This window comes from Neopelma chrysocephalum, unplaced genomic scaffold (assembly GCF_003984885.1).
Source record: "Neopelma chrysocephalum unplaced genomic scaffold, ASM398488v2 Primary Assembly neopelma1_85, whole genome shotgun sequence".
NCBI classification, from domain to species: Eukaryota; Metazoa; Chordata; class Aves; order Passeriformes; family Pipridae; genus Neopelma; species Neopelma chrysocephalum.
Genome location: NW_020897747.1, coordinates 7672095 through 7691592, shown reverse-complemented (window position 1 = coordinate 7691592; position 19498 = coordinate 7672095). Strand labels below are relative to the sequence as shown.

The following is a 19498-nucleotide window of genomic DNA, read 5'->3' as shown; positions in this document are numbered from 1 at the left end:
AGCTTCAGTGGAGGTTTGAGTTATTCCGCAGCTTCCTAGAATGAGAAGGGCTTTAGTCCTATTGTACCGTTTCTATCAGATACTCTCCCAGTGGTGAAAAATGGGTGCAACGGAGCAAATGACAATTTGTTTTAAGAAACTCAAAGTCCAACCACAACTTTAATTCAAGTTCTGTAATTCAGTTTTTCCAAGCTGGTCTTGACACATGTATATCTACGGTATCAAAACACTTTGTATGTGAATATATGTATATGTGAACGCACATGAAACAGCACAAATGCTGCCCAAATCCTAATATGAAGTATTACAGAAGTCAAATGATGGAAATAGGAAACACTTTAGTAGAAGAGCAGAGATTTCAGAACAGGATACAGAAGTGCTTCAAGAGCACTTGTAACCACAGCTGGCGTTTAAAAAACATGACCTGAATTCAATGCCTTGGGAAGCTGGAAAGTACTGCACGGAGCAGAAATGGGAGAGAAAAAGCTAACTGAAATGTGACTTCAGGTAATGAGTGCCAGTTATTTGTCTTCCCACCTGAACATCCAAATTTTCACCACTATCTATAAAAATGTTAAGTATCTGTGGATGGATGAATAAAATTATAGGCAAACCAACTTTAGACTAAATACATTCCAACCACAACTATCCTTGCCTCTTTTCTTGCTTGGCTACACTGACGTAGACTCACTCAGCCAAGAACTTCCTGCTCTCAGATATGAACACAACTAGATTCTCCTCCATTCAGACAAGGTCCAGGTTAAGATTACAGGACAATAAAAAGTCTAACAGGTAAGCAAACCACTTCTGTTGTTCTCTGTAATCTCCCAGTTTCCCTCCAAAAACACAAGCTGCTTTGCCAGGACAATGCAAACTTTTGTCCAATACCAGTCTTCCAGACTCCCCAAAGGGAGTTGGGAAAACAGTTATTTCTGTACACGCACCTCAAAACAGTTTAAAGACTTTAATGGCTGTCATAAACACACCAAATTTCACAGAAGACTCGCAAGCCTGCCTGTGATGAACAAAGGCACCATCTTGGTCTGTGAACAGATGGGCACAAACACTGGTTAGTTTATGGAGGGGCAAAGCCCCGAGCTGGGTAATAGCCACACAGCTCTCCCACAGCTGGGAGGCCACAGCCTGAGCCCAGCGAGGGGGAAGAGAAGGTCCTGGGCTGGGCTCTGCTGCCATGCCACATGCAACTGTCTTTAAAGAAAAAACCACCCTCCCGAAACAATGCTCAAGTGTTCATGATAAAAGTCACCCAAGTTCATGCCAAATCCTGTCACGGAAGATTTTACCAGAGAACAGTAGCTACCAACCCTGTTTTGCTCCCTGGGGCATGTGGGTGGGAGACAATGTGCCCCAAGCAATAACCCCTCACTTGACTCCGTGCAGCTCCTAGGCAGCTCTATTTATTTACTCTCCAAACTCAGACATGGATTTCCATCTTCTGGCCCAGCAGAGGTTTGGAAACTTTGCTTCACAAGGCTCATGGTTGGAAAGTTTAAATTTAGTTATTCTCCCTCAGCAGGAGGTGGATTCTCCTGCCATGAAGCCCACAGCAGCGAACATGCAGGATCTGCCAGACCGTTTCAAAAACACGTCTTCATGGTTGTTCCTTATTTCACTACTAACGTATCGACACGGGTAGCAAACACAGTTTAACATACAGTTATAATTAGGCACAAAATGTGAGAAGCTGGCTTTCAGCTGATATCAATTAGCCTGGAATAGTTTACGTAAACTCTTCCTCAGAAAGAAATTAAGCACAATCGCAAAAAGGACTTGCCTAACTTAAAAAATGTACCTTTGGGCCAAATTCAAACCATGGTAAAACCTTCTTTGGAGAGCTGGATCACACTTGCTTGACGCCAACCCAGTGCTAGCCCATTTCACAATACAGCTCCTCTGGTTTGGCTCCTTGAGCTGCACTGTGGCCTCAGAGCCGAGTTTAGGTCTTGTGTTTGGGGCCACAGAGTAGCTGAGCCTCCATCCAAAAGGGCTCCCTGCCAAAAGAATACCCCTCGCCCTCATGCCTAGGTATGCACTTGTGCATGTGCCTCCCTCACATCACCATGCCTCCCTACTGCCATTCCTAGTTCCTGAAAGCCCTCAGCAAGGAAATCTCATGACTCTGATCTTGTGAACAGGCTCCAGTGTAACAGCTGGAGATCAAGTCACATTTGAGCTACATTACAGTCAAGTAACTCAACCAAATCCAGTGCCATGTGCAGACAGAGTATATAAGAGTCCAGCTGAGGTTTTAAGCTGCTTTGATTCTTCAAGCAATGACTAAGGCTAAAGCTTCTAATCACCACAGAACTCCTGAAAGTTATAATTTCTTTCTAAAGGTTTCCTTTATAAACTCTGTGCAAGGGTAAAGCATAAATGAGAGATCTCCACAACTACTGAGAAATCAGCAGCATCTGTCCAAGTTCAGGAAAAAAGAGCCCCAACTCTGAAATTCTCTTCTCCCATTTCAAGCTTGTTTCTCAAAAAGACAAAAGAAAGGCTTTAATGTAGCTTGTTGAAATAGCACATCTACAGAAAAAAAAGTGTGTTTTACTTAAATAGCCCAAACAACTGAGAAGACTGAGAAACTTTCAGCAACACACCCTGGCAACAGAGAAGTCACAAATGGATACTCACAAGCAAGATGTGCATGGTCTTAGAGCAGCCAAGCAGACACTGCAAAGGCAGCACACCCCTCATGAGACCAAAACCTGAATTACGATGGCACATCCAAGCCATAACCTTCCAGAAAGGAAACTACAGCATATTGCAAGAATTGACTCCTAGCAGAAAATGGCAGCAGTGCAGACAAGTTCCTCAACATAGCCCCTGCATGACAGCCACAAACTGTAGAACTCTGCCCAGCTGATCCTGAAGTACTTGCTCTGCACCATCCTCTCATTAGAAGCTTTGGGCAGCTGCCATTTGGTACCACCACTCCTTCCCCCCCCGCCCCCAGGTTCATGGGTGTTCATGATTTGCAGAAAAATTAGCCAGGTTGGTCTTAGTTTGCGCCACTATAGCCCTGGCTTCCTGCAAACAATCTCTTGTCCCCTCCCCGCCATCTTTCTCAACCCAGAGCATCATAGAAATTTTGTTAGAAAACTTGCTTTTGAAACATAGAACAAAACTGCATTTATTTTGAGTTCTCCCTCTATGCTGGAGTTGAGCTTGACTTCACAATTCATTATTAAAACCATTCTGCAGCAACATCTGCAGGGAATTATGTAAAGTTATCTCTGTGCACTGCCAAGCCAGTCTGAGGTTCTCTCTTGCACTCACACCATCTGTAAAAATTAGGCAGTGCTTTACAGCTTGAGTTAACCCTTACAGATGCCCCTGTCTCTCAGGCATCAAAACACAACTCTGAAGGTGATGTGGCATGGATATCTAGACTGAGACTCATCAGCCCTCATCTCTGAAGAGAATTTAAAGGGACTCTGAGCCTCACAGAAGGTACATAATGAGTTGTAGCCACTGTGACCAGACCAAGCTCAACTTGAGCTTTGCTGCATTACTCCAACAGCCTGAACACTAATCTCGGAATACAAATTTTTAAGGTAGGAGTGCAATTTTCTCCCCACACATGTTGCTGCTTTGGTTGGCATCTGTCAGCATCCCTTGCCGCAACCAGCAAGATGTCTCCACACTCAGAGAGTCCACTGAAGCTCAAGATAACTCTCAGGCATTTTACAAGTTACCGAGAAATTACCAGTTTCACTTGATATACATATATATGGCAAGTTGATGATTGCAAAATGGATTGGTCACACTGCAGAATGACTAAATGACAAAAAGACTTTGATTCTAAAAAAATCATGTTCTTGCTTTTAATTTTATTCCCAATCCTCTTCCCAAAAGGCTTTTACAAAAGCAAAAGAATTAAGCAAATGTTAACCACAACATGCACCATGGGAAACTACTGGAACATAGTTAAAGGATTACATTTTAGGCAAGTTTTGCATATCTTTACATGCATCCTTATCCACCCATTCTTCAGTATTGTCCCTTTCTTCACACCAACAGGAAATTAGCTATTCCCATTGAAGCCTGCCTGATCATAAGATGCTACAAATCACTTTAAGAAATAAATACATAAAATTGCAGGATAATGCTGAACATTAGTTTCTAATTCTCTCCTCAGCCATTAATTTCTCTACAGATTTTATAAGCTCAAGTAAAGTAAACAAGACTGATAGCAACACTGTTGGGCATGGATATTTCTCCTGCAGGAGTACACATTCCTCTAAACAAATACTTAAATAACACTCCATCTCTCAAGAGTCTTGAAAAAATCCCACACAAGCAGCAGTCTGGTACATTTGACATGCGCTCTTTGGGCTTCAGAGAGATGCTTTTTTAAGTCCTTCTGCCTTGGAACTACCTCAAGAGACTTTTTTTAATCCAACAACATAAACTGTCCTACAAAGCAATACTAGATGCAATTAAGTCACTTCCAGACCTGTCACACAGACCTTTTCATGCCAACAGCTGATTACTTCCCTTCAGAGATATGATCTGCTTCATTAAAAAATAGCTAAGGTAAGAGTATTGCTGCACAGTTGAAGGCACTTGCTTTTTCCACCCCCTAGAGCTTGTCCCACACAGTACATACATATTTGATAAACATAGGGCAGCCAATCGTAATTGCCTCTGACAGACCTCTAAAGAATGCGTAGAAGTGGAAACAGAAAGGCACCAGGAGTAGCATTCTACAAGAGGGATTTTTCTGCAGTAAGATTATGCTCACACCCACTTCTCTGCCTGTATGCTGTTAGACCCTACTGTCCATACTGGCTCTGCTCTCTGTAAAGGGCTATTTCAGTCCCACACACTTGGCAAAGGCACTAGATTGAAACCACTGAATTCATATGAAGGCCAGTGTTCAATTTCTGAGAATTTTATCTTACAATTCACAGAAGAGGCATCTTTCTTTTAAATATGGAGATACATGCAAGAGGTCTTTCTAGCATATAGAGCTGACTTCAGTTTAGGGTACAGAAGTCCGTGCATGAGTCACTGCAAGGCAGGTTAAGGCTGTCTTCTCAGGATGAATTATTAAAGCTGGTGAAATATTAAAGGCAGCTTTCACCTCAAAACACATAATGTTTTCCAGCCTGTGTGCTCTGCAGACTTCACTGCAACCACTACTCAACAGTGAAGCAATGTTTGTCTACTTTTAAAGATGAAAATGGGGCTCAGAGACATGCTCAAGGAAGAAAGATGTGCTTGTGGTAGACATCCTACACAAGTAAAATCCACAGCACAGGTTCACAGTCTTTTATGTGCTATACCCAAAGCAGATTGGGCCATATATTAGGATTCCAAATCAACCGCATGATCCTTCCATCCAGTTCACGTCCTAGAGCTACACGCTGGGAGCACGGTTCATCAGGGAAACTCCACCTCCCAGAGGAAGTATTGCAACCCCAAATGTCTGTGCTTGAGTGCTCTCACAGTCAAGAGTGAAGGTTGTTACCTTGCAACTACTGTGGGTGCACAAAGTACTGCTTTAGGAACTCCGGAACAAAAATCATCAGCCCAAGTTACTGCTTAACTCCAAGAGGTTTTTCAATTTGCTGATGAAATAACCCAAGAGGCCACAGTGCTGTGATAGGGCAGAGTTGTTGGCTTTTTCATATAAGAGGAAAGAGAAAAAAGGATCACAGCTGTCACTCCTTTCCTGGTAGCCCAGTACAGGAAATTTGACCTTCTATATGGGTTATGAAACAGGCCTTCTACCAGAGCATTAAAAAACTGAATGAAGAATTATACCACAGAAACTCTGGTTTTCTCAAAAAAAATAAAAAAGATCTAAAATGTAATAATCAAACATTTTTTTCCTAGTACCAAGAATATCTGAAGGACATACCTTAGAAATCACACACCTGATCGCTGTTCAACAGTGGCCACACAGCCACAGACTACATTCTGCCCAGCAAGCTACCCTCAATATTTAAAAATGAGCAATAGTTTTAACATTTCAGGAAGAGAGAACACATTGAAGGAGGATGAGAGGCTGCACACTCCTGTGCCTTGCTCCAGTGTTCAACTGAAAATTTACAGGTGTCCCTACAAAAACATAATAGGAACCTGACCTCAAGAGCATCACTTTGGAACCCTGACAACCCAATGCACATATGGAGTGCCCCTGGAAACACTTTTCTTTCCCTCCTTAGGGAGGGCCTGAAAGCTGAGTTGTGTTCTTATCAGAGTACAGGCTGCAGCAGTGTTTGCTTAATTTGGTGATTGAAACAACACTTGAGGGCTTTCTGAGGAGAGAGAGATGATGAGGAGCAGGAGGAGGTGGGGACTTCTGGAAGGCTGGACTCTGTTGATATCATTTTTTGGCTATTAACACAGCAGCATCTTCCCTTATGAAGCTAAAAGTTGGACTAGAGACCAAGAGCTGAGACCACAGTTTGCTGTTCTCCACCAATACTTGATTGTAACTGCAAATGCTTAAGACTCAGCAGCAGCTGAGGGAATTGAAGTCCTTGCACTGTTTTAGGTGTTACTGAGTTCAAGGAAAACAGAAATGAATCCCAGTGGCGTGCTGTAACATGTTCTTCCTGCAACGACTGGTTATTAAGGTAACTGGTTGGATTTGCTATCCTAATCCTTCCAGTCTGTCTTACACTTCTACTAACAATCTTGTGACATTTGTAGATAGAGACTTCTCAGCTGTGCTGTTAGCAAATCCCATTGCTGCTGTACTCCAGTTCCTGCAGTTGCAGAGCTGGCTAGCATGGAGAGCCCACTACATGTGAATAAATATCCTAGTTATTGCTGCCATACAGGTTTTTCCTGGACCAAAAACAGCTGACTAGGTGTGTACATAAGTGCTTGATACAGAGTCCCAAAGTGCATCGTAGATTCTGGCTTGCTTGGATTTGTTTCACATCACATTATGTGCATAAATACACATGTATATATGTAGAATGACATATGACATATTACCCCAGTCTTCTACTGTGTTTCCTTGTACTTTTGGAAAAAGCAGAAGTAATCAGAACATGGGAAAAGTTCATGGGAAAACAGAAAACTGGATAATATACAACTCAGCTCTAATACTTTATGGGTTACATCACTAGTAGAGACATTGGATATTCTGAGTATTAGACAACTAGGAAATATCACATTACTGTATTTTTTTCAAATCTTACAAGCTAGCAGGCAACAAGCCTTTCAAAGGTGTGCATTCAAATAAATACATATATTTATCTCTCATTACAGTTGTGACTTCTTGGATCTATCTGTGTAGGGAGTTGTTCAAGTAGAGCACACAGTTTATCTCTGGGTTCTGATAATACAAACTTGATAGTTACAGACTCCAAATGCTGTATCTGCTGCTATTTGCTATGGCCCAAGTGTTACCCAGGGGCTTCCCCTCCCTGTTTAAAAAAAGAGCCTCAGATTTGTGTATTGACACAGCTGGAATAAAGGAATCGGCCAAACACGTTTTCTAGAATTGGCATGTACATTCACGAAGCCATCATCTAATCCAGTACAAATTACACATTGTGTTGTTAAAGCAAGGGAATAAATGCACTACCTATTACATTAACAGATATGGAAAAGTCTTGGACACTGTCTGTAAATCCCAGACCAAGTCCCATCACACTCCAGGTCACCAGCCTCTCCTAAACTGTCAAGTACTCTGGGCTCTACAAGACAGAAGCAGATGAATGCACCATTTCCTAAGCCTGCTCATGACCAACTCCAAAACACACAGAGCCAACATGCCCAAGGTGCTGGCCAGCATTCCCAGACCACTCAAATTAGGGGACCCATAGAGCTATCAAGTCAGAGTCAGCCAGTTCTACAAGTCAGTCAGCACCCAAAAAGCTGAAAAACAAACCAACCAAACCAACCAAAAAACAAACCCAACAAAAAGTTTTCCAAGGCTCAAACATCCTAATGCCTTCTAAAAATAAATTTAAAACAATCTTTCCCTTCCTGTTTTATTTGATTTCATGAACACCTAATGATGTTACTGTCTCTGCAACATCAGCTGCATTTCACATAGCCCAATGTGTTTGCACACATCCAACCCACAGTACCAACTCAGTTAATACAGAAAATGTCTGTTCTCTGATCATAGATTTTCTTTTTTTCCATCTGATCTGTTTGAATATTGGATTTCCTGTCTGACTTCAAGTTCTGGTCACACTACACATCTATTTTCAACTTTTCTTGAATTTTTTTTCTCTTGGAAAGTGACAGATTTACATTGATCATTGAAAGATGAAGTCTTTGTGATTTCAGTAACCACAAGGCAAGGTAAGGTTGCTAGAGGGCAGAGACTGAACAGCCAGTAGAAAGTTCTACTTTAAGTCTCTGTGGACAACAAGTGGTACCAGAGAATATTTTCCTTTCTTTCCCTTCCCCCAAAGTTTTCTTTACTTTAGTACATCCCAGAAGTTGACCATTTCCCTGATAATGGGAAGTTCATGGGGCATTTTCCTTCCTCCATCTTCAATTACAGCCCAGAAACATTCATTTTCTGCTCCAGAAGGACTTCTGTCCCATATCTCCTTTAGTGTTTCTACTGTTAAGAAGATGTTGCTCAAGTAGGAAAGTTAAGCAATAAATCCACCTCCCACCCTCCTTAAGGTCTGTCCCCCCATCTTCTCTCCAGCAGCCCATCATTTAAAAGGTTGAAATCTATATGTTTGAGGTTTTAATAAACCTTTCAAAGTGATGCTGTTATCACCGTAATCAATAATTTACAAGAGCTCCCAACCACAAGTGGGTTTGGCTGGGGCAGAGACAGACTCCAGCACACAGTGCAGAATACACAGAAATTTGGTGGGCAAACCCAGTCTGGGGCAGCAACAAGTAACCCACTGCCTTCAGAAAGGCTACGCCAGTGCAGTCAGCTCCTGCAGTAGATTTTCCAGAGCCATGAACAACTGATTACAGTAAAGGCATGCAAACAGATGGCTTTCCACCCCACAGGGCATGGGAGCTCAGCCTTAGGAGCCAACGGAGACTCTATTAGTCATGACCAGTTGTGGGGTTGTGTTTTCTGTGGTCAGCCAACGGGGTGCAACAGTTGAGCTCACAAGCAATTTCCTTTACATTCACAGGACTTAATCTTAAAGCAAACACATTTTGTGTCCAAGCTTTCTTTAGGAAAACATGAATAAGCTTTCAAATGGGCCTCATAGTAATCTTGTCCAAAGATTACAAATTACTTCCTAGTGGTTTAAAAAGTTACAGACCCCCAGCCCCAGCTGATAGGAAATGGCCTTCACAGGCAGCAGAGAATGGCCAATATTTACTTCCTGTACAGATTGACAAAAGTTGCTTTTGTTTTAATTTCTTATTCTGAAGTCTATACTGAACATGGTGTCAGTTGCTTACTGGGAAATCCTAAAAACCACACAGAATTAGGAAAAAGAGACACTGAGGACTAGGAACAAAACCTAGAGTACCAAACAGCACTGCAGGTGCTAGAGTCAAAGTCATACAGGAATTCCATATTTCATTTGAAAACACATCTGCCACCTCTGAGGCGCACTTCTGTTACTTCAGGACAGAACTGAGCAACGCTACACAAAGGCTTGAAGCAATGAACAAAGGCTACAGTATATCCAGCAGAAATTTTAGGATAAAGCAACCAAACAGTGATATTGGTTCAGTCTGAAGCAGAGCTGAGTCACCAGGTTAAAAATGCTGCCTTTTACAAACAGCTTTTGTGGGATCCTTCTGAACCACAATGCTCCTGCTAAAGGAACAGACACCTTGGTTTGCTGGTGCCCAGCAGAGTGTGCAGAGCAGCTCTGCTCCACTGCACTCAGATAACCATCTCACAAACGGCCATTTCCATATCCTGGCTGTTCCTTGAAGCTCTGCTGTCCAAATACAACTTCTGACCAGCTCTATTTATTAGCTAGATCTGGCGAGATCGTAGCCCAGATGGTATGTTATCACAAACAGTGACATAAGCCAAATCGAATGCGCTGCTCTCTCTCTGACACCGCTTCATTGCCTTTTTCCCGAGCTCCATTCAAGCTGTGTTTCTGCAGTGACCCTGGGAGCTGAGCCTCAAAGACCTGCCTGCACACGGCTGCAGGAAATGACAGCTTTGGAAGTGAGTACCAGAGTGATGAATAGCCCGCTACAAGAGCGGCCAGCACGTTAGCAGGCTGCCAATTAGTGACCTACATTGTACTGAACAAGGACATACATGGGTAATAGTATCTCTGGCACTGCCAAGAAGAGATTAAAACTCCAATTCAGTATTTTCTGAAGGGTTTCTCCAGGCTTCTCTAAAATGTAGAAACTTGTAGACTTGTTACTATATCTTGTTCAGCATGAAGCTGAACTGGTCCTATTTGGAGCAGATTACAGAAAACTAAAAGAAAAAAAAGAAAAGAGAAAAATATTTGTCTTTTATCTTTATTCATCATGGAGACCCAGACAATGAGGACAGGCTAGGCAGGTGAAACAGAAGGAGACACTGACCTTTATGAAAGGGATATATGAGATCATCCATGCAGATTTTGAAAAAGCAAGAAGGAATTACTGGGTTATCTGTTCCATCAGCTCTAACAAAAAGGTGCATCAGCAGCATAAGAAAAGAAGATGAATGTAGGAAAGTTACTGAGTCAAAAAGCTCTGGTAGGATAGCCATTTCTCCTCCCTCCCCCAGCAAAAGACCACTCCTCTTATATTGCAGAAAATACTCTGCACACAGCCAAATAACTAAGCATTTGTTTTTACTCGTTCTGGCTTAGCCTCTGAATACAAAGGCTACACACTTTGTTCAAGCATCTTTGCAGGGCTTTTGCTACATAGTAGTAGGCATGTGTTTTCCCTGCAGCTTGCTTGGTTGCCTCATCTGATGTTGAGTTTAAAGGCTGATATTTAGCCTTTGGTTGCTCCTTACAGATTGGAAAGGCAGTCTAGACTCGGAGCAGAAAATCACTGCCTTGAGAGACTAGGAACACCTCACTGAGTGAGTCTTGCACTATGTGAACATCAAGAGCAACATTTCTATTAACACCTTCTCCATAGAGAAAGGTTGCATTGCAGCAGCCTCAGATGCTGCTCTGCCTTCTGGAAGGTACCATTAAGTGCACAATAATTCAAAGTCCCAATACATAAACATTTTCATTTTCTGACTCTCCTTTCTGTCTCTGTTTAAGCTTTGAGAGACAGAGCAGGCACTAAACACAGATTTGCTGGCCATAATCAGGAAAGCTGATCTTTTGATGCTAAGTAGAGGTTAGCAAGGCAAATTAATGATGTGAGATACAGAAAAGCTGTCAATCTCCATACATTTCACAGAGCTGAGAGAAGACAAATAGATCATTGTGAGGCTTATTCCTTTCCATTAGGAATAAATCAACCGTGAAACAAGGGCAAGAGTAATGCTGTCCTTGAGCAAAAAGCTCAGATTTGCAGACCCTCCATTACAAACACACATGCATTATACAATACAGCACCATTTAAAATAAATAAGCAGGGCAGTAAGGGATTACCTAAACCTGTTAGACAGATGATCTAGAGGCACAGTGTTTATCTTTTCAACAGGGAGTCACTTAAGCTTACCCTATGAGTGCATGCTAGATTAAACCTTTCCCTCTCCCAAGTAACAAGGCTACCAAAAGAGGAAATGCTGTACTGCCTTTAACTACCCCCGCCCAGAGCCTGCTGCAAGTGCTACACTTTCATCCATCTCCTGCTATTCCTCAGTCACTCTGAAAACCTTCAACAGAAAACCTTCAGTTCAGGCATTTTGCAAACTTGTACTTTTCGGGATGTCACTCTTGGCAGATTGATGGACTTTTTTGTTGGGCTGGGGTTTTTTGTTTGTTTATTTTGAGGGGGGTTTGTTTGGTTGTTTTTTTTTTTTTTAATTTTCTTTCCCCTTCTCTCAAAAGACATTGATTTCCCCTTCTTATTTTAGGAAAGCTCAGTGATGGAGCACAGAGGCTGCACATTCACTGCAAACTGAGAAAGAAGATGGTCCTGCTGCTGAGGAGCTGGGAGCTCACTGTAAGAGAACTGAGAACCATACCAATTCTTTTCATGGGAGTTTTTCCCTCCTCAGTTTCCAAAGTCTTAGTTACTTCCCTTCCCCTCCTCCACCACCCAGATCTGAACAGCATTTCCTTTGTCTGTTCCCTATGTAGACGTCCATTCTCTGGAGACAGGGCCTAAGTGTCTAGCACAACAGGACCCTGATTTCAGCTGGGCCTTAGGCACTGCCATAAAAAACAAACAGATCACAGAAGCATGGCTCTTGCATGGCTCTTGCAGCCCAGATAGTAAATAAGTCTTTGGATAGGTCTGTTAGCTCACATACTAATTACGATGTTGGAATGCTACGGTTTAACAAAAGCTTGTATGGCCTGAAAATTTATTCCAAAACATCCCATTAAGTGGTTATGCGTGCATTTGGAAATGGAGTTGAAGTTCACTGCAATACTAATGTGAAGTATATGCAACACTGCACCTCCAGTAAGAGCAAGTAGATCACTAGCACATTTTAAGGTGACTAATGAATTGAAGTTTCCTTGGCATGCTTCCCTCCCAAGGGCTGTAGGTAAGGATTACAGAGCGGAAAGAACCCAACTTGAGTAGAAAGAAAAGTGCATATTCCTGTAGCCGTTAAATCCCTACTGGGGAACAGGTTTTCCCACTGCATTTCAGGGACATCTACCCCTCTCCCTTGTTTGCATGGGCTGTTTGACACCCCCCCCCCCCCCCAAATTCTCAGACTCCAAAATCCCATGCAACAGAGCCTGCAGAAGGCAACCAAGACCACACATTTTTGGGAAGGACAACCATCACTTCCACTTATCCACAGACTCTTAACATCAGGTGTAAAGTGATTAATTTCTTGGAATAATCTGGCTAGTAAGTGACACCACCTGAAGGTTTAAAACTGCCTCCTCATGCTCCTCCCTCCCACGTTAAGTTGTAGTACAGCTCTTTTGTGCTCACAAGCCATTTTCATGGAGGTCATGCTTTCTTCAGCTGATCTATTTGTCACTGATCGCTAATACAAGTGAGTGGGGTTGCTGAGTACCAACACACTTAGCCTTCCCAATCTGCCCTGCTAATGATTGAGTTCATCCAGATGCCAAACAATAATAACAACTGTTTTAGTAAAATTTGGAAGGCAGCTTTGCATGGTACTAAAATTAAGGCTTAATTCTCTGTCCTACACAAGGGTTAGAGTTGTTGGTCATCTGCCAGCATGTACTATCTCAACACTAAGCTAATGCACCTACTTGCTAGTCCACACATGAAACTGAAGAAAAGTGAGGATTCAAAGGAGATTCAGCATCTGGTCTGTCCTCTTCCATCTCACAGGCCACTAATGCTACATCACCTGGCTAACCAACAGTCTGACCTTTACTGGGCTACTCATTCTGAAGAGCATGGGTTTTTTTCCATAGCTGAAGTTACATATGTAGTCTATTCCAGAAACATAGGCACTGACCATCAATATCTGAAGAACTATCATAGAGACCTGCTTCCCAAGGTACTTGAAGATTTATGTAACAGGAAGGTGGAAAGAACCAACCCTGTAACATTTACCTAATTAGATTTTAATTTTCCTTTTTTCCAATTTTTCTCTGCCACTTTGGTCTCTAGAGTTACCTTGGCAACACCTTCCAGGAGTCAGAAAAAAAAAACTTAAAGATGATTCAGAGAAAAGCTCAGATATTTCTGCCAGCCTATCACATCAGCAAGGTTAGAGGACCAAACCAAAGGCCTGAGCATCACAACCACTGAAATTTCAGGGTATGGTTTATCTTCAACACCTGCTTTCTAGTTTGAGTAAAATGCAAATCTGTATTTTCATATTCTCTTAAAGCCTGAGAATGTCTAAATCTATCAGAGGATGTGATCTGCTTCTACTTCATGCAGTGAATGAGATGTGACAGAAGGACCTTCAAGAGTGCCTTCCCACTGCAAAAAGTGATTAAACGTTTGTTTCTTTTAAATTGTGAGCTCTAAGAAGAAGATAATACTCATTACAGTAACCAGTAAAGGTCAGTATGACATTTGACACATCTGCTGATGTGGCTCACAGATGTCAGTATGGCTATGACTTACTTCCAGGAGCTGTCTCCCTGCTCCTCACCCCAGAAGATGCAGAAACCTCACACCCACATTCCTTTTCTTCTTGGTATCTCTTTTCCACAGAAAATAGGATAGGCAAAACCTTAGCCACTTGACTTCACTTTCTTGCTACTTTTGCCTCTCCATCAGCAGAGCAGGTTCCTACAACATGAGAGTCAGTGGACGCTGAATCTATCTTCAAGCAGAGTCTGTCTCTTTGTTTCTAACCTGTCTTCTGTCCAGAGTCAGTTCTGGTCCTTTCCACTGCTTCCCCATCAGCACAAAGGAATGGAGTTACTCATCATTCATGCTATTTCCATCTCTATTTTTACAATTGTAAAAAGGTTCACACAGCAGTTTACTTATTTATAAAAACAGGAAACTCCTTTTTGGACTTGGATTATCTGAGTAGGCTGTAGTCTCCTATTCAATAAAAGTATTTAGTATGAAAATAGTGAGACGCCCCAAACCCCATGTTCTAGTCAACTGTAGGTTTAAGCACTTTGCTCAACTGAGGAGCAGAGCCAAGCAGTGAGCACCATCTTTAAGAGATAAACCCCCCATCTGTGAGGAGCCACTTGCTGCTTCATCATGGTGCTATCAGGCCTTTAACTCATCATAGCTTTGCACTGTCAGTTCCAGCCTCCCTTGCTTTTTCCATCCAACTATGCCTCAGGCCTTTCAGTGAGCCTATTTGCTTATTTATTCTCAGCTCAGTTTTCAAATTGTGAGCCAGAGCCAGCAAAGAAAAGCCGCTTCTCCAGATGAGGTCCTAGAATCAGCTACACAGGCTTCAATACAGTAAAGTAAGACCACTGCATTTGCTTCCTCTCCAAATTCAACGAGGATGTGCAAAGGACACAGGTATTGCATGGCAAGTATGAAAGAAGAAAAAAAAAAAAAAGTCAGATGAATCCTTTATGATTGGTAAAGAAATTACAAAGGCCATTTCCAGCCCAAAGAAATTTAAAATATACCTTACCTACCCAGCTTAAACACTGGGCTAAGGTCAGGGATTGTTTTCATGCTGGAGTTCAAGGGATTTTATATCTGCTGCTTAAAGTCACTGCACCTTTGATGAAATGTTGGTAATCCTATCCCATTGTGAACTTAACAAGCAGCAAGAGAAGCCAAGCATCAAGGACCCTGACAATCCTGCCCTCAAGCACTGCTAGCATACCTTAGGGTATATGTCTCATTGTTGCACAGTTAAGTGCTGCACTAGGTCTTAAGAATACTTTTGGTCTTTAGCTTCTGAGAAGTATCATTCGGGCAAACCACTTCAGTGATTTTCCTTTATTTCTGAAACAGAAACAAATATGCAGAGGGGTGAGCAAAGGGTGACCCCAGATCATTGTTTCTGTGCCTGTAGCTATATCATTTAAAACAAGATCAATCAAAAGCCCTACTTTGCAAGTGAGATGCCTGTCTTTAACCAGAGCCAGAAGTCTCAGGAGCATGGCATTTCATTCAGCTTTAGCAACAGACTTCTCATGAAGGAGACGAGGTATTGATTAAAGAGAAAAGCAGCTGACACACCCCTTGCCTGCTCAAGCAAGCTGTAAATTTGAAGAAAAGGAACAAAATGAACTTTGGTTCGACTCCTCTGTGCTCGAAATTACTTTGTGACAACGATTCCCTGCTGCCAACATACACTCCAGCTCTGAGAGCAGGGTTGATGACGTCCAAGCCAAACATACGCATGGCTGGAGAGACTCACAGCAGATTAGACAGCTCTTCTTTGTACCCATACATGAAATACATCTGGGGCACCCTGGCTATATTAAGGGCACATTCCTTGGCTGAGCTGATGCTTGTTGAGCACCACTACAAGCACCAGTGACATGTACCTCTGGAGCACTGATACAGCATTTCCAGCAGCTCCCCACGCTGGCAGATGGAGATCCCTGGGAATGAGACTTGTGAAACAGCCCTGACAGGTTGATAGTCTCACTCAGATTATCTAATTCCAATCTGGAAAACATGCCAAAAGCATCCTCACTCTGAATCACAATTAAATGCTCTAATAAGAGGCTGGATTTGCAAAAAGCCAGCTGCAAGCAAAGACACTCCTTGGCCATCAGTGTCACAAGCATCTTAAGGAGTCTACTCAAATCTATAGATACAACTGTTATGTCCAAGTCCAGTTCCTGCCTCAAAGTCCAATACTTCAATCATGTTGTGCATCTGGAATCAAGCTGTTGCTACAGTAACTCTCTAGACAGTCTGCGCTCTCCAGAGACACAGGGCAGCAAAGAGCCCATTTTTCAAGAGATTTTTTGTGGTTTTAAATTTCTTTTTAAAATATTTGGTTGGTTTTTTTAAGGGAACAGAAATATTATAAATTGCTATTACAGTGACGGTATCATTTAATGAGAAAAAAAATAGGATATGGAGTTACCTTATTACCCATTTCATTAAATATCAGCACTTTTTTAGTCAGTTTATAGTTGGCCCACAAAGAAGGTATGAAAATTTACACTGAATCAAAGTAGAAGGGCCAAACCCCAATGAAATGTACCAGGCTTTTGGGTTTATACATCATAGCTTTTTCATGGATTTAGCAGTAAAACTGTCAGGTGAATGTCCAGTTTAACATTAGTTAGTACAAGTTACATCACTGCTTATGTAAATCAGAGGTTATTTGATGGGGCACCAGCAGATTTAAGAGAACAGGCACCTCTAACAGCAGGGAGCTCTTGTCCATGTAGCACAGCCTGACTCCAAGCACCTTCCAGTCCTCCCTGTGCTAGTCTCACCACAACATTCACACTTTGCAGTGGTTTCAAGTTACCGAATCAGAAGCTTTGCTGGATTTTCAATTTCTAGATATCCCCATGACAGCAGAGGACCAAAAAAAAAAAAAAAGAAAAATATTCTGAAGAATTTTAATTTTTCCAGACTGCATACCAGGTTTATTCCTTATTCTCTGTTACCATTGTCTATGAGCTCACTTAACAATTTTCAACTCTTCAGATTTACAGCCATTCCTAGTAAAGTATTTCATCCACAAATAAATGCAACCACCCTTTTTCTGAAGGCAGGGGGAAAATATATAGAAAGCACACAGATGTTTGGCAAGTACATCAAAGCTAGGCTAGTCAGCACAAAAACCCTCCCCAAAACCCCTGAAGTTTTCAGTGCTTTAACAATACAATCAAATTTTAAATATGAACAGAGGAGGATTCCAAATGGGTACATAACATCTACAAAAATAAATTAATTGGAAGTGCACATAGACTTGCACTATGGAGAGCTGTACACTGTATTAAATGTCTTCACGTGCCACCTCATTCTGTGAGACCAGGCACACTGAGTCTGAATAAATCTTTGGTTTTCACACTAATATGAAATTAGATGAGGCTGGGCAGTGATACCAACTCCTGATCAGTAGGTATCAACTTACTGTCTTTGGCAAAGTCACCCTCCTGTGTTCTCTGCACAGGTGGAGAATGTGGTACTTGGCTCCTCAAACTCTTCAATTTACAGCTGACTCACGTACATTCACTTAGAAGCTCTTGGACTTTTGGAGAGCAGAGAGCACTTTACCCTCCTACAATATTTCATAACTTCAGCATGTAATACCTTCTCCAAAGGAGGACAGATGTGCAGAAGTAGTTTCAGTCTTCCAAGAAGTTTTCCATTAGGATCTTGCTGTTTCTCTGGCTGTGTAGTCCAGCAGCATAACCACAGCAAGGCTGTAGACTGGAGGTTGTTGCTCAAGCCATACTTGCTGCAGGCAGACCATCCAGCTGAGGTACTGCACACTTGCTCCTTGAGTTCAGAGCTGCAGCTGTGAGGAGGGTGCTAGCACACAGCTACTCACCCTTTTTTGGGGAGCTTCAAAGAGGGCATCATAGAAGAATAACTTGAGTCCAGCTTGTCATATAACGGAAATTTCAGCCAATTACGTCAAGCAATCAGATTTTTGAGGGAGAGCTGTCATGTCATATGGAATGGGTGAGGAGAAAGACTATTTTGTTTACATAAAATTGTATATCCTAGTTACAAGGAAAGGAACCAGAAATAGTACCTATCCCCATTCATGGGTTTGGTTTTGGGCATGTTTTTTTTTTTTTTCTAAATTTTTCAGTCTTTGAAGAGGACAGGGAGGAAGAGGAAGATTCTGAGCCCAAATAATTTCACTCTTGGCATGCCAAAGCCAGCAGTAGAAAAGCCTGGATTTTCCACAGTGGCTTGGATACATGCCACAGGATGAGAAGTCACTTCATAGTAAGCTCCCCTCCATGAGGGGACACACTTCTGATCATTCAGCTTCACAAAGAAGGGGCTACTTCCCTTCCCTACAGACACCCACCCTCTGCCTGTACTGCTCCTGCCCAAACAGCCATCAGGCTGTTCAGCCAGCCTTGGGGACTAAGGACACAAGCAAGTCTATTGTCATATTCCACAGGAAGGCATCAAATCCATGATGACGTTCAAGACAGATTACTATGGGCTAAAGTAGTAGAAAACTGTAAAAAGCAAAAGGAAGAAGCTGATGGGAGTGATTTGCATCCTCAAAACTCCAACGGAAATTCAGGTTTTCAGCAAGGATTTGGAAGCTGAAAGTTGAAGGACAGTCACAAGTTAATTTTCCAATATCTGCATGCACCTTGGGAAATGTTATTTGTTTCTGCAAATTACTATTAGGACACACAAGCTTTTGCTTACTATCCATTTTTACAGCCAGGAAACCCTGATGCTGCCATCACATGATTGAGAAGTCACTCAAATTCAGCAGAAACCAAACATTCCAGTGTCTTTGGCTGTAGCCACTCTACAAAGATCATTTGGGATCCTGTGACATCTGACAGTTTTCCTCTCCTCCAAAAGTCTGACATTAACCAAAAGTCTCTTATCCAAACCAAAACACTAGACAGAACACAGCCCACATTCCTATTTTGGGAAAGTCTGGGTTGGAAACCTAATCTGTCATCTTGAACCCATGTGTAGCTGTTTAATTGTAGTTCAGGAGCCATATGACATTTACAGTTTATTCCTTTGAATGCTATAGAAAGCTGATAGAAGAGTGAGAATCATCAGCAAAATTGACTACAAAATGCAATGCAGAGTAAACTCAAGCACACACTGATCATATTCACACCACTGCTGCCCACTAAGGACCTTCTGCTGTGCAGAAGAGATATGGTTTTGGGAAATGACAACTTTATGACAAGTTGAGAGTTTGAAAACTCCAGTTTTTTAAAGGGAGGCTGGGTATTCTGCCACCACCTCATCCCAGACCTGCTCCTCATTTTCATGATAAACTGCAATTGGATTTTCCAGAGTGGCTGCCACCTATTCAGAAACCAGTCTTGAGCACAAACGACAAGGGTGCACTGCTGCCAGTTCTTCAGCCCCTTCTTGGTCACACTGTAAAGTCCTCTGC

At 42.1% G+C, this 19498-nt stretch overlaps 1 protein-coding gene across 6 annotated transcripts in view; it reads right to left on the bottom strand.

Annotated features, from left to right (window-relative positions):
- SH3PXD2A (SH3 and PX domains 2A) overlaps positions 1–19498 on the bottom strand; it is a 249853-nt gene that overhangs the window by 29073 nt on the left and 201282 nt on the right. The window lies entirely within an intron of this gene.